We start from the raw sequence: 11,708 nt of genomic DNA, 5'->3' as shown, positions 1-11,708 counted from the left end.
ATCTGGATTTCCCACCGGATAGACGAGTAAGCTGCAAACGCGTGGGTGGAATGTGTCGCGCACTCGGTGCATTTGGAACTTTGTTCTTCGGCTGTGGCTGTGACTGTGGTTGTGTTTGCGCCGCATCCTCCTCATCCCCTTGAATCTCCTCCTCCTCCTCCTCCTCCTCATCATCATCATCATCATCATCACCACTACTACCATTATTTCTTTCCTTACCATTTTGATCATTACCATCATCCTCATCCCCCTCTTCATCACCGCTAGCACCACCATTTCCATCCTCATCCTCATCCTCATCATCATCATTACCTTCATCCCCCTCCTTCTTCTGAATCTCCTCCTCCTCATTTCCATGATTACCACCATCCCCACCATCACCACCATTACCATCATCATCATCATCATCATAAGCAACATATTCACCTCCTAAAGCAATTTCATCATGTTATGCGACTTCTTCTTCTATGCTTCCAGTTGCAGATATAACAGGAGAGGATGAAGAGGAAAATTCAGACGAGTCATCACATGGGTCCCTCGGTTCGTGGATAAGTAAGGCTACCTCACTCGGTGTTTTTCCTCGTAATAGACCGGCATTTAGGTATTTTGTGTTGCGGGGAGGTCTGGATGGAGGAGTTACCAGTGCAAGGTTATCTTTTTTATTCTTGCTACTATTGATCAAAGACAACAAAACAAGAAATATCAAAGGGTCGTCAGATTTTTTTTTTAAAATAAACGGCCTTTTCATTATTTGGGACAGAGATCTGTTTAGGCATATCAAAGGGTCATCAAAAATTTTTTTTTTTAAAAAAATAAACGACCCTTTCATTGTTTGGGACAGAGATGTGTTTAGGCATACCATAGGGTCGTCAGATTTTTTTTTAAAAATAAACGACCCTTTCATTATTTAGGACAGAGATTTGTTTAGGCATACCATAGAGTCGTTGATGAATAAAAAGGGTCGTCTATAGAAACTAGCACACAACCTAACTAGAGTCGTTTTCACATATTACTAATGGTTAACGATTTTTTATTAAATTAACATGTAGATCAAAAATCGTTAAGAAAAAAAAATTTATTAACGATTCTAACCTCTAAAAAAGATTACATCAAGGATCGTTTTCTCCGCCACCCTAATGGTTAACGATTTTTGATGAAATTTACATGCATCCGCAAAATCGTTAAGAAATAAAACCTAGTGATTAACGACTCAATTTCTGAGAATCCTATTTTCCCGATTCAAACCCTAATTTTTCAGTAGAACATCAAATTAAACACAAACCCAAGTTACAGTTGGGGTTTTTAGTGAACATACCTTCTGATCGGAGCCATTTCCTTCACCGGCTGATTTGATTTTTTGCTCAGTCTCTGATGCTCTTCGCTGCATTAACTGCATCTACCAGATTAGGTATTTGATTTGCCTTTATAACAGTCTGCTTTGTACGAGCCATGTTTGTAGAAGAAGTTAATCGTTAATCGTCGATTAAAATTAATCGACGATTACGCGAAGAATCGGTTGAGGAAAAAAATTTTCTCCTCCGAGTCGTTAATGGAGAAGATGGAGGTGCAGAGAGAGGGGAGGGGAGGAGAAGAAGAAGGTTTTGTTTTGAGTTGTGAATGGGGGCCTCACTCGATTAGTATTAGGATTTTAGGTTTAGTTATTAGAGAAGGATAAAATAGGTATTTTACCCTCATTCTGGAAGCCCCATATATTTTTGGGTGTGGGTATAAAATGTGTCATGGCCCCCAATTAGTTTCCATGGCCCCCAATTCATCCCTGGAAAATATCTTCTCCATTTCTTCCCTTCTTCTACAGTACCAGCACCAGAACCATCAATTCCTCCTCCAAATCCATGTCCCCCGACAATCTCTGCTCACAGCCGCCTCCATAAACACAATCAATACTTCTAATCCCTATCTCTCTCCATCTTATCTTCTCCCTTATCAATAACAGTAACCCTAGAATCTAGGATTGAGAGAAGATTAGGTTTATCTTCACAGCTGGAAAATTAGGTTTGCAGAGATGAATTGAAGAAGGGAACTGTCAGAATACGCGTTTGGGTGAGTGGGCATTCTGTAATTATCGAATTAAATTGATTGAGGAGAAACTTGTGTATAAATAGAGAAGAGTCTGTGATGTAAAAGGCATGCCCGGATTAGCCGGTGCACCAAGCTGTAGTTTATGTTTGTTATTATCATGTTCTAAATTACTCTGTTAGGGTTGAGATGAAGCCCTAAATTATTGCTTGTTATTCATGCTCTTGATAATAATATTGTTGTGCTTAAATGATTTAGAATATAATTCCATCTTAGGGGCTTCAATACTTTACTTTCACAGTGTATGTCATGCATCCATTGTAGTTAGAACAATCCTGTGTTGTAGAACTGCAGCTCATGCTTCATCACATATATTGACATTTTGATTAGTTGTGCCTTAAACAGACAGTTAATTCTTAGGGAAGATACCTTAGTTGCGATTGGATCATTCATATCAAAGTGACCTTAGATACGCAGAGGATTGGCATCCCTCTTGTTATCAGTTATAAGGACAAGGTTAGTGTCATTAGGAGAATAACTAGTGTAAGTTAGTGGTGGACTCAACTGCCCTAGTGCCTTTTAATTTATATTATTGTTATCTATTTTATGTTACATAACCAACATCTGGCCGTATCGGCAACAAAACCCCCCCTTTTTGGTTACTCTTGTCTCGAATCAGTTTTAGTAAGACCATAAGCTTCAGGTTACACCCACCTTGTCCCTGAGGATCGACCTGTGCTTGCCCTGTGTTACATTAGGACAATGTGCACTTGCAATTATCATTGTAGGTACTCTTTCTTAGTCCTACCAAGTTTTTGGCGCCGCTGCCGGGGACTCTGTAGCGGTGTAATTGTTTCTTTGGTTCAACTTTACTGATTTTTAGTACATTTGTATATATGTATTAGATCATTGCATCATGTTGTTACTGTTAGTTGTAATCTTAAGTTTTTCAGTCAACTGCATCATTGTTTCATCTCATATCAGTATCATAGTGTTGTAAGATAATCTTATCATTGTATTTTGTTCAGCATTTTAAGTCTCATGTTGTTATTCAATTTGTATTTAACTATCATTTGCAGCCCTACTGTTGTAGATTAGTTGATCCATTTTTATATACATATCCTGCATCACTTAAAAAAAAAATCTACCTGCAGCTTTTCAGTTTGCTGTAACCCTGTAACCTAGATTGTTAATCTGTCAGTTGTTAGACCATCTTCTGTAACTGTCATTAATGTGCATCTGTTACTGCTCTAGTCTTGTAATGTAACTTAGTGAAACTTTTTCCATTTCAAGCTTGTTATTCATCATCATATGTATCTTAGTTCTATAACATTTTAGCTGTAGTAACTATAGTTTTTATCTATCCATTGTCATCTGCATAACTGCATCTAGTTAGGACAGCTGAAACTGTGCATATACTTGTTTAGAATTTACGTTTCATGTTAGAGTATAACTTAGCTGTAATTTTTATTTTCAGTTTAATTGCATATCTCCATCTTGTTTTAGCTCCACCTAATCTCATGCTGTAGTTGTAACTTAGTAATCATTTTAGCCTTGTAAATATTAGTTGTATCTGCATCTTTATTTTCATCTTTTCAATTCAGTTAGTTTACCTGCATCTAGGGTTCTTAGAAGCATCTTTATTTCACACTCATGTAGTATCTGTCATTGTATCTCAGTCACTTGCCTGCATTCTTTCAGTCCTTTTTTTTAGTTAGTAAAAGTTTTGCATCACTGTCCTGTAGTTTAGCTGGTAGATCTGTTGAGTTCCCTTTTGCTTGCAATCCTTTTTAGTCTGAAGCTTATGCCCATCCATCAGTAAGAATATAGTCCTGTAATTTCAGTGAATTCATTTTTTAGTTTTCATAAAAATCGCATCTGTAGTTAAGCATATGTGTAATTAGCTTTGTTAGTTCAGTACAAGTTAGAAACCTCATCACCTGTAATATACCAGTAAGCATCCTGCATTCTGCATTCATCAATTTTCTGTTTCTATTCGAAGCTAGTCCATATTTTTTTGCTCCATTCTGTCCTGTTCAGAGCTTTCAACTGGACGTAGTTCAGTTCTCAGTAAATCCATCGGTGAGTCATATGAGATTGTGATGTTTTTGTCTCGGTTTTAATACTTGTTGTTTCACTCTGTCACCTGTAACTAAACTTGAAACTGCATAGCCTGAGATGTATCTCAGGTTGCATTGTGAGATTCACCTTGAAATTGCTGAAACTTTGGCTTTCCTAGCCAAACCTGCAAAGCTGACTTGTTCCCAGTTCAGCTGTATCGCACCTGGTGTTGCATTAGTTCCAATTTAATTTGCAGCTGTAGGATAGTCATCTGTGAAATATTGGCATCACCAAGTGTGGTACTGCCAGTTAATTGGCAGTTTACAGTTTGTCACCCCCTGTCCATCAGTGCACTGTGTGTTAGCTTCATTTGGCATAATAAACACTTTCTGTCCCCCTGCAACAGTTTGTAGTAACAGTTTTATACTTCCTGTGTGTTTACATTTCTGGGAACTGACAATTTCTTTTGAGAAAACCAGGTGTTTGAGAAGCTGAAATACAAACTCAGGGAAAAGAGAAAAAGGAATATGTACCTGCAATACTGTTTTTCAAAACCAAAAGTGGAGAGGAAGGAGCGAAACAAGCCTGAGTATCGTGCTTAAACTTGCTGTACTGACGATATCACTTCCTAAACTTGCTATTTTTGATGATTATGTGAATGATATACAATGCTTGTCTGCTGAACTAGTGCTAGTTGAATTGTTATATCACTGTGTATCTATTATCTCAGCAGAACTCGTGTCTGAGTGCTTTCGGCCCTGAATCTGATTGCTATTCTAAATAGTTGTGCAATCCCTATTTCCCAGATTTGCGGATTGCTACTTGTCCGACAGCCATAACATGTTGATTGATGTTCTTAAACTGATTGCCATGAATGCTTGATAAACTAGCTACCTTGCTGAGTATTATCCAACCTTGCGACATATAGCATATGTGTGCTCGATTCTGTGACACTTAGAGTAAAATCCCTGCTGGCTGTTTCACTGCATTAAGTTTGTGTCTATTTGAATCTGTGAATATCTTAGTCTGTTATGCTAGGTACTTTTCCAGAGGTAAGTTTCTCAAAAATACTCAGTATGCTTGAGTCCTCCTTTGCTTGCTACATGATCTGAGTTTCTTTGAATTTTGATTTAGTGAAAAGAGGTTCATAATTTGTTATCAAATGCGAGCAGGCCACTTGTTAGGATAACAACAACATCATTTTAAATCAAACAGAAACAACCATTTAGGACGGGTAGGCTTTGTCAGGGAGATACTTTGTGATTACCGTAAGAAAAAGAACAAAAACATTTCATGGCAGGATTTTGGTCTGCAACTGGGGATGAGCACAAATCCATTAGAGAACTTGCTTATGGATATGTTTCAAATTATGAGCCTCCCACGGACCATGATGTCAATAGTTATAGGGATTTTTATGGACATTTTCATAGTCCCGAGCCTCAACACATGGACCCTAATGACTATTCAAACATGTATCATTCGCCACAGGGAGAAAATGAACATTTCTACAGTGCCCAACTCCGAAATTCGTCACTTTTGGATCAGTTAGAAGCTCAAATTACAGCTTTAGAAATGCAAATACATGAGAAATCTGTCGCATCTAATTCTCCTAGGAAATCTGAAATCTATACTTGTACCTTATGCGGTAGCTTAGGCCATCCTGTTGAGAACTGCTATACTTTGCATGATTTTAGACAATCTAGAGAATACCATGCACCCATGTATCAATCAACACAATGGGAAGTTGAACAATTTCGTACTCCCCTGACCTCTTGTAGGAAATCTGTGGAAGAAAATCTCGTATTCCTCGAACAAAATAACACTAGGTTTGAATTGAATTTATTGCATGATAAACCATATAGCAATGCTTCTGAATATTCTTTCTGTAGCGACCCTCATGCTCAACCATGTAATGAATACCCATATGCTATACCTACTCTTGAAGACTCTCATTCCATGGGACGAATTAATGCATATTTAGATATGATTTTGCTTCATGTACAAAAGGAGGGAAATGAGGAGTTTCATGATGAGATGTTTGTTATTCCTAATGAGCTAAATGTTGAAAGTAATATGTTTAGTCCTTCTTATGCAACTGATATTAAACATGAACCTAATCTAGAGGTAAATGATTGGACTAGAGACACTATGATCGTAAATAGGGCATCGCATTTCTGTTATGATGATGATGATGATTATGATTTTATGTTAGAAGAACATGTTTATGCTGAAAATATTGTAGAAACTTTGGGTTCAGAAACATTAGGCTTCTCTGCCTCGACTTTCATGAATGATATTTCTTCTAGTATTCCATATACATGTGATGTTGATATTGATCTGGAGCCTGTGCAAGTATTCTGTGAAGATGAGCGTGACTTAGGAAAGGTTGAATTATCTGTTGACACAAATGATCGTATGCATGAAACTATAATCGATGTGTCTGATTCTCTTACTAGGTCACAGTATGATCTCTCTTTTGAATTGCCTATGCATGAGATTGAGGTTTTGAATGATGTTTATGATATTGAACTGGGGCTTGATGATTTGTTCTGTGAAAATGAATAATATGCCTGTTTCTGACTTTGGTAGAGAGTGTGATGGTACTAATGGCCTTATGCATAAAAACAACTTAAATGTGCCTACTTCCTTGTCTAAGTCACAAACTGAGACTCTTTCACCCAACTTAGATTTGGTTTGTAACAAAATTGTAAAACCAACTTTTCTGAGAATACCTAATCGATTGGAACTGTGTGCCTCCCAAGTCCTCTTGGACTATTTTGCATCTAAATATGATACATTTGAAGAGCCACATTTGGAATGCTCTCTCGCTTCTTTGACTGTTCCTATCACAGTTCATTTTGAACTAGACCTTGTGCATGATGAACCCTTGAAATTATTGGATTTTGTGCACAAAAGTGTATCCATTGAAAAATCCAGGTTTGTGGGTAGCTCATTTTGTTTTGTTGTCTCACTTGCATTTCTGTCCTATTATAATTCTGTGAGGCTACTAAAATCTCTGCATCCCGTCTTTTGGGTTGATCCTCAACTCTTTAGACTGTTGGTGTATGGTGCATTTCTTTTGTATATAATCCAGTAAATAATTATATTTTCTAGATCTTCTTGTATATATGTGTGCTAATCCAATATGATCTCATCTGAAAATGTTGGATTCTAGCCTTGAATAATGAAGCTCTAATCTTGCTTTTGTCGACAATACCGGTAATCTCTTCCCTTTTCTCTACTCAGCATAGTTCTCATGGTATAATTCTTATCATCTTTTGAAACATTGAGGAAAATGTTAGATTTAGGTTTGGGGGAGTGTTTCGGATATAGAGTTTTCAGTCTTTTCTTTTCATTTTATTTAAAAAAAAAATCCAAAAAATTCAAAATTTGCATAAAACCTCCAACTTTTAAAGATATTAGAGTCACTAGCATGCTTCTAGCTATGTTTACATAGAAAGTCTGACCGAAATAACTGAACTTGGAAGTACTGGAGAACACAATCAGGTTTCTTAGTTGTTAGAGCGTTAAAGTTGGATTTAACCATGCCGGTGGCCGAATTAGGTGCTGCAAAGATATTTGGTAGTAGAGTTGTGATCACCCTTAGTGGAGACTACCTATTTTACATCAAGCGAGGCACCAACCTTCAAGTTTTGTGACTATCTAAAAATTCCTTTTAGAGTGTGTGTCACCGTACGTAAATTCCGGGTAGGAACGATGAGCTACCCAACTTCGCACCAATTTCAGCGCTATTGTTGATCTCTTGAGTGCTAATTCCGTCAATCATGAGGATGACGTCTAAGGATGAAAACTCCTTGTAGTTTGATTTGCAGTTAGCACCATTCTCTCTCTCTGGAAAACATCAAACAGATCCATAGAAACACAACATCATCAACAAGCAGCGGGACATCAAAATATTTGAAGAAAGTTGAAATAGTCTCAGGTTTACATGCAACAATACAAGGAAAAGAGAAATTCTTATTCAAAAGTGAAGATACAGTACAAAAAGCAGAATTCTACACACAGGTGAAGACTTATCTTACAAGAGAAAAGAAAACAGAAAAAGATGAGAAATAGTGAAGTTCATAAAATCAAGACAATACAAGTTATGCAAAATTCAGTGATAAAGTCCTTCCCCCATGGCTTTCGTAGTTTCGTATTTATTTTTTTACTTTCAGTTTGTGTTAATTAAAAAAAAATTAAAAAATTTAAATTTTTTTTTTTTAAAAAAAGTAAATATAATAATCTATTATTATAGTTCGTCGTTAGTTTTGTTTAATAAGCACCATGGTAAAGAAGAAGAATTCAAGAGGAAAATTCAAGCAACAAGGAAAAAGAAGAGAAAATTTACAAATTTTCAAGGTTCTACGAAGTTCAGAAGTTCATCATCAACAGTTGAAGACCGAAGATCGAAGACGTTTCTATGGATGTTGTGAGAATGGTGTTGATTGCCGATCAGATGTGAAGGTAAGTGAGTACTCCCATCGTTGATAATCATTGATTTTCTTTCTTAGAGATCATCAGAAAAAGATTCTTTTTGTCCACAATTTTGTGGAGTCTCCAGAAATTATTTCGGAAGGTTTTCATTCCCACCATTCAACGTGTGCAGAATTTCATTCTTTATTCCTATCTGCACACATGAGAGACTAGAAAAACAGTCTTTTTGAGTGCAAATATCATAAAACCCTATTGGTGAGGCAGAAATCGAGGCTTGTGATCATTCTCGAACCCGAATTCTTTCATATGGTATGGTTACTTCTCGCTCAACTCTTAAGGATGAGAATGCGTTCTTTGGTAGTTATAACTTCTTATTACTAGCATGCAGAAACTCTATGTCCTCATAGCTCCTTAGATGCTTGGGACTCTATTACGCTCTGAAGTTGGAGAGGGTTTTGTGGGTACATCTCTGATAGGCCCTCACGAGACTGCAACTCGTCCACTAGGGACACCTAGGGGTTTAAAGGCTTAGTGCATACGCTAAATGCATTCGATACACATGCGACAGGGGTATAGTTAGGATTTCCTAATTTCTGTTTCACTTGGGGACAAGTAAAATTCAGGTTTGGGGGTATTTGATGAGTGCCAAATGTTGCATATTTCTACACCTTTTTATTGGCATTTATCTCATCTTTTGTGCTTTAAATCCTCATATTACCCGAATTCTGTGTTTTCATTGTTTTCAAGAATAAATATTTTTATTAATTAATTTTGTGTTTTTAGGTACTAAATAAAGCTTGGATGAATTGAGAACCCAAAAGAGTAGGAAGTTGGTGTCCAGGGGCGTAAAGGAAATGAGAAATTCCGAAGAAATGTTGCGCAAAGAGTAGCTGCAAGCAGCTTGCAGGCTGCAAGCAGATTGCTAGAGATACACTAGCAGTGGGATTGATATATTAGATTTGAAGAAGATATGGGATTGGTAGAGAACCCAAAACCCAAACCTGTTTTCCAAACCCGTGATATCAAATCTAATACACTCGTTCAACACCCCAAAGCTGCTCAACATCCAACGACATCTCCACACGGTACATCAACATCTGAAGCATCCGCCCAACACTGTAACATCCTCTCTTTCTCCCTAAAATCGACAAAAGAAAATATCTTCTCCATTTCTTCCCTTCTTCTACAGTACCAGCACCAGAACCATCAATTCCTCCTCCAAATCCATGTCCCCCGACAATCTCTGCTCACAGCCGCCTCCATAAACACAATCAATACTTCTAATCCCTATCTCTCTCCATCTTATCTTCTCCCTTATCAATAACAGTAACCCTAGAATCTAGGATTGAGAGAAGATTAGGTTTATCTTCACAGCTGGAAAATTAGTTTTGCAGAGATGAATTGAAGAAGGGAACTGTCAGAATACGCGTTTGGGGTGAGTGGGTATTCTGTAATTATCGAATTAAATTGATTGAGGAGAAACTTGTGTATAAATAGAGAAGAGTCTGCGATGTAAAAGGCGTGCCCGGATTAGTCGGTGCACCAAGCTGTAATTTATGGTTGTTATTATCATGTTCTAAATTACTCTATTAGGGTTGAGATGAAGCCCTAGCTTATTGCTTGTTATTCATGCTCTTGATAATAATATTGTTGTGCTTAAATGATTTAGAATATAATTCCATCTTAGGGGCTTCAACACTTTACTTTCACAGTGTATGTCATGCATCCATTGTAGTTAGAACAATCCTGTGTTGTAGAACTGCAGCTCATGCTTCATCACATATATTGACCTTTTGATTAGTTGTGCCTTAAACAGACAATTAATGCTTAGGGAAGATACCTTAGTTGCGATTGGATCATTCATATCAAAGTGACCTTAGATACGCATAGGATTGGCATCCCTCTTGTTATCAGTTATAAGGACAAGGTTAGTGTAATTAGGAGAATAACTAGTGTAAGTTAGTGGTGGACTCAACTGCTCTAGTGCCTTTTAATTTGCATTATTGTTATCTGTTTTGTGTTACATAACCAACATCTGGCCGTATCGGCAACAAAACCCCCCTTTTTTGGTTACTCTTGTCTTGAATCGGTTTTAGTAAGACCATAAGCTTCACGTTACACCCACCTTGTCCCTGAGGATCGACCTGTGCTTGCCCTATGTTACACTAGGACACTGTGCACTTGCAGTTATCATTGTAGGTACTCTTTTTTAGTCCTACCAGCCATACATGGGTTCGTGAACGAAGTGGTTAAAGATCCTCGTGGAAAGCCTTCCTCCGCGATCTTGGTGAAATACCCATTATTGAAGGAGCTTCCCACAGTTAAGCGGAAATCTCTTAGCCCAGACATGAACAGTCCCCAGAAAAAGGAGCGTAGGTCGAAAAATTGTGCAGGCGGCTTCTATTCGGGTTCAACAGCTCTTGTGACTTTTAGTTCTTTCAACATGCAAGTACGTATGATCTTCTTACTGGTTTGGTTGAATTGCATAAATTCTCCCTTTTTCTGCTGAACATCTGCTCTTCTTTTAACTCAGGGTCTCGATAACTCAAACGTCTTCGCCAGACTTTCCCAGGGTCAGAAAATAACGCCCTTGAGGAAGGGGCCGACGACACTGAGTCTCTTGAAGATGAGAAAGAATCTGTAGAGTAGGAAAGTTAAAGATCCGGCAGAAATGAGAAGAGCACCTCTGAATGTAGCGATGAGTCTTCTTCTAGTGAGCCCTCAAACGAGTCAGTGAGTTTTCCACGTGTGTTTTTTTCTTGAGCTGTTTGTTTGGAATAAATGCTCAATCGATAACATTGCAGGAAGGAAACATTCTTGGAGATAAACCTGAGAGAGAGAATCATCACGATATAGCTTCATCTCCAATCATGGAAGCTGTACCCGCTGGTAATCTGGAGATGGAGGTTAATCTTCCTGGAAAGGTTGCTATGCTTCAAACGGCGAATAACGCTTCTGTATATGCTGGTGCAATTGTTACCAAAGAACCCTTGTTGGTTGCGGGTTCGGCTGCAGGCACCTCTTTCGTCCCTCCATTCTTGACTCCTTATGAAGATCACGTGCTGATTGGAGGTTTCAGTGTACCAGTTAAGTATGAGGCGTTGTATACCAAGATATGGAAAAGGCATGGACATATTGCCACATCCAAAAAGATCACTAGCCGATTTGTGCTG

General features: G+C 37.9%; 1 long non-coding RNA gene across 1 annotated transcript; it reads left to right on the top strand.

The window, feature by feature from the left end:
• Window positions 1–1,838: 1,838 nt before the first annotated feature.
• LOC113333439 lies at window positions 1,839–4,930 on the top strand. The gene is made up of 2 exons (XR_003351988.1): window positions 1,839–2,061; window positions 4,578–4,930. It is a non-coding gene; the product is annotated as an uncharacterized LOC113333439 (long non-coding RNA).
• Window positions 4,931–11,708: the final 6,778 nt, after the last annotated feature.

The sequence above is a fragment of the Papaver somniferum genome, unplaced genomic scaffold (genome assembly GCF_003573695.1).
Source record: "Papaver somniferum cultivar HN1 unplaced genomic scaffold, ASM357369v1 unplaced-scaffold_133, whole genome shotgun sequence".
NCBI classification, from domain to species: domain Eukaryota; kingdom Viridiplantae; phylum Streptophyta; class Magnoliopsida; order Ranunculales; family Papaveraceae; genus Papaver; species Papaver somniferum.
The sequence above is the reverse complement of the archived record's forward strand: the minus strand, read 5'-3'. Positions and strand labels throughout refer to the sequence as shown.